Source organism: Drosophila tropicalis, unplaced genomic scaffold, assembly GCF_018151085.1.
Source record: "Drosophila tropicalis isolate 14030-0801.00 unplaced genomic scaffold, ASM1815108v1 contig_859, whole genome shotgun sequence".
NCBI lineage: Eukaryota > Metazoa > Arthropoda > Insecta > Diptera > Drosophilidae > Drosophila > Drosophila tropicalis.
Genome location: NW_027173353.1, coordinates 4,468,344 through 4,472,845, shown reverse-complemented (window position 1 = coordinate 4,472,845; position 4,502 = coordinate 4,468,344).

Sequence of the window (4,502 nt, the reverse complement as noted above, 5' to 3'; positions counted from 1 at the left end):
CATGCGCCTCAAATTGCCATGCTCTAAATAATTTTACTTCTTGGCCAAAATGGCCCATAGTAATGAGTGAAATTCATTGTACCAACATCAAGAGAGTGGGGGAGTGGGAGTAGGTGTGGTGGTGGAATGCGGAGGGGGGTGAATCGACAAGTTTAGAAATCTCTCTGGCAAAAACAATTAAACAGATTTTCATGCTGCAAATTGATTTGATTTTAACATTAAACACGCCGTCTTGCGAATCGCGTGAGATGACTGCAGCAATTGCAGCAACACAAACAAAATGAAAAATGAAAACCATTTTCTATTTTCGTTAGCCATTTCGTTGCGCTTCTGGCTTTTTGGCTCACTGACAACGATTCGGGCCAGGCTAAGGCCCGAAACCAGGCAGCTGCAACGGCGGCAGCACCAAAGAATCAGTTTATTGGCTGGCTAGGTATCTCAGGGGTTCTAAATTGTTCTTTGGGTATTCTGGGTGTTTGTTTTTTTTTTCTCGGTTTTCTTTTGTTTTTGCAAAGGCAAAAGGCAATCCGTTGACATTATTTCGACATTTGTTGTTCGCAGTGGCATTGCGGCAACATTTTGTTGTCACTTTCTTGCATTTCGAATGACCGTCAATTATCCTTTGCCGACTGATTTCTTGCAAAGTGTTTTCTGCATAACACTTTTTCATTGTCTGCTTTCTGCCAACAGTTCTGCAGGTTGCGATGAGGTCAAGGAAAATGAAATTGATTTTTTTTTCTCTCGTTTACTCACACACACACACACACAGACTCGTTTATCGATATATACATACATATAGATTTTCAAAGTAGTTTTCTCTCCCTATTATGCAACGATACACACACTGTCATGTTTTTTGGTCAATTTGGCAGTTTGCTAACCAGATTCTAAGACCAATTTGCTTGTTAAATGTGTAAATCAGTTACTATATATACCTAGTATATAAGGTATATGCCTTTGTATGTGTGTATATGTAGGGGTAATTATAACCAACAGCTTTCTGTTCGTGTGCATTGTGGAATACACTAAACAGTTCAGCTGGTGATTCTAACCCGGATGACCTCATGCCAAGTCTGATGATGAAATAAGCTTAGCTAGGCGACTATCCATAAAATTATATACACATCTATCAATATATTAACTATCATTAAATCCAATTAAAAGAGAAAAAAATCTAAAAAAAAATCTTCGCTTTAGCTATTTTTTCCTCCATTGTTTGCTCTAGAAACTCTCAAAGAGTGAACAAAAAAATGCCACTTATGATCATAGGGTGATCTTTATAGAAAATCTATATATACAATAATACTTTTTTGACTTTTTATTCCATCACCACAAAAAAATTATTACTAGATTGAGTTTATTATTAACAAATGGATTGTGAGTAAAGTTTCTCATAAAGTTGTTGCATTTGATTGGTTATAATGATTTCACAATTCAATATCATTATTGGAAACTTTTAAATAATATAAATTATTCTGGAAATTTTATAGAATTCCAAGTCTATCTTCTAATTTAGCACAGGAACTGGGTAAAATGTGTTTTTTGTGGGGGAAAATCGAATTTGGATATGGAAAATCTGAAAGTTTTAAATATAAAAGCAATTAAGAGGTTAAAAACTAGTTTCTTTGAATGTTTCAAATGAAGGAAGTTTGGAATAGTTTCACTTGAAATGGATATTAGTCAATATAGAAACAGAGTGAAACAATCTCAGTTCGTTTCTATATATGAAAATGAAGCTGATCTAAGCGGGTTTTAAAATTAAACAACTTTATTTTATAGGTACATAGAAAATGTAAGTTTAATTAACTAAATAAATTCATTTCAATGAATTTTCGACATTTTTTTTTTTTTGTATCACGATAATGAATTGAGAACGAGAATGTATAGCAAGATTAACAATTTAGATAAAAAAAAAACATTTGTTGGCCTTCAGATTACAAAAACAAAACATAAATGAAAAAAACTTAGTTTTCAATTTAAGTTGACCTTAGAATAGGAAAAATTTGATCGATAATTTCGCATAATTGTGACGGCGCTTTGCCTGAGAGAAACTGTGACACATGGCAAACACACACAGATACACACACACCCACAGAATGGGGAGACACATCACCTTGAACATTTAACGCCCAATGCAAAATGCAACTGACATGAGAAATTTGCAAGAGTGAGATGGCATGAGAGAAATAGAGAGAGCTAGGAAATAGTGTAGGCAAGCGAGAGAGATAGATGGATGCCATAGTTTTAGCGTTTTTTTTGGTGGCATGAGTGAGTGAGTGAGTGAGTGAGGGAACTGCGCTATATTTGCGTCATGTTGAACAACAACAGCAACAACAACTGTTAGAATAGTTAAGTACAGCAACAACAACAACAATTGCATACTGCAAAGCTTCAGTGTCACTTGCTTCCTGCTTCAAAGATTGTACATCTGTGGTTGTGCTTGTGTGTGTGTGTTTGTGTAAGAGTGTTGGCGAGTGGGTGACAGAAAGCTCAATGGCAAAGCTTTTAGGCTCTCTTGCTGCTTATCCACTCTAGCGCTCTCTCTCCCTCTGTGACTGCTTTGCGTGTGACTTTTGTGTGCGCTCGCTTTTGAACGAGCCGAGCAGCTGACAGTTGCGCTTCAGCATTAGACCAAAGTAGTTTGACAGAAGAAAATAGTTTTTCCCCGAGACTCACACGCGAAACGAAATGAAAAGTTGCCGACACACCAGTGACTCAGTGTGTGTGTGTGAGTGAGAGAGTGTGGTGTGTGTGTGTGTGCGTGTGTTGTGGCAGCTGCATTTGCAGCTCGTACAGAAATAAATACTTTAAAATATTTCGCCCTGCATTTAGTATATTTCACCTTTGGGTGTCTTTGCCACAAACCCACATATACACACACACACACACAGTCGGACAACAAACACACTCACACTGACGACAAGTAGTCAAAGCGCGCTGCAAGTTTCATTCACGCCCGCGTGGCCATCAAATAGCAACAACAACAACGTACGATATTTTTTTTTGGTCGGTATCGGTTCGCGTAGCATTCGGCTAAAAAAGAAATTTGGCCTAAAATTGTAACAGTTTTTCCTTTTACAACAACAACAACAACGACAACGAACAAAAGGAAAACAAAAAGAAATGAAAAGAAAACTGCACAATTGCAGTCATGCTGCTGCCTCTCTGCCGCTCTGTTGGCGTCGACCGCGGTTGCTGCTGCTGCAGTTGCTGTTGGCGTTTTGGCATTTGGTTTGGTCTGGCCACAGTCAGTGTTAATTTCCTCATCGAGTTGGCAACACACACCGAAAATTGTGGACGTGGCACAAAAGAAGGCGGCAATGGAGAGTCACCCAAGAAGACGACACTTCAATTGAGAAGACAAAACAACGCATGGATTTTTCTTTATCTGTAACGACCTGCAACATGCTGCAACTTCAGATAAACAGCTGTTCTTCAATCATCTAAAGTGTTCCCTCAACTCTCTGTGTGTGTGTGTGTGTGTGTGTTTGAGTGTGGCTTGTTGGATCTTTTGTGTTAGCTTCTTGGTTGTTGTTGTTGTTACTTCTTTTCGGCTGCAGGTTGCATAAACAATTTTCGTAACATCCAACACATTGCATTGCATTGCATTATAATTTTTTTCTTCTTGCATTATGCAATTGCCACTAAATGTGTGGGGAGAGAAAGAGAAGGAGAAAGAGAGAGAATGTAACGGGGTTCACCCTGTTATTATAATAAACAACTAAACAATGCCCAGAGGCAATGGGAAATTGTTTATTAAATAGGCATCCCCCAGAGTAAATGTAAAGGCTTGATCCACCGGCCCTCTCAATCCAACCCTTACCACCTCTCCTCCCTCTCTTTCATACGCTTTTCCTTTAGTTATCTCTCTCGTTTTTACAAAAATTTAAATTTAGTTTCTTTTTTTTCTGCTGCTGCTGCTGCTGCATTTGTAACCTAAATTTTTAGCTATTTCTCAGTCGCTTTGAGTGTATTTGTGTGCGGGGCAATTCGTATTCATCTTATATAAGATGCAAAAAATAAAAGGCAACAACAACAAAAGTCATACAATGTCATGCACTTTAATTGCCTCAACTAATTACAAACAATTGCAACAACAACAACAACGACAACGACAACGAAATTTAATTTTCAAGTGAAATCTCAATTAAAGCAAAGCTTAAAATAAGCGGCAAAAGTTGAAAGATGAAATATTCAGGCAATTAAACAGACAGAGTGACAAGGAGAGAGAGAGAGAGTGAGAAAGAGATCCAGTCTGTTAAAGGTGAGGGGGGAGAAACGTGTGAGAGATTAGGTTTGTGTCCCACACATGCAACACATTCTCTCTCTCACTCACTCTTATGTACTACATGCTTGACCTTGCCTAGTTTTGCCAATACAAAGACTAAATACTTAGCAATGCATATTGTTGTTGCTTTAAAAATAACCAAGCACACATCCACACACTCTTACAAACACATATGTAGATATGCACCTGCAACTGTGTGTGTGTGTGTGTGTGT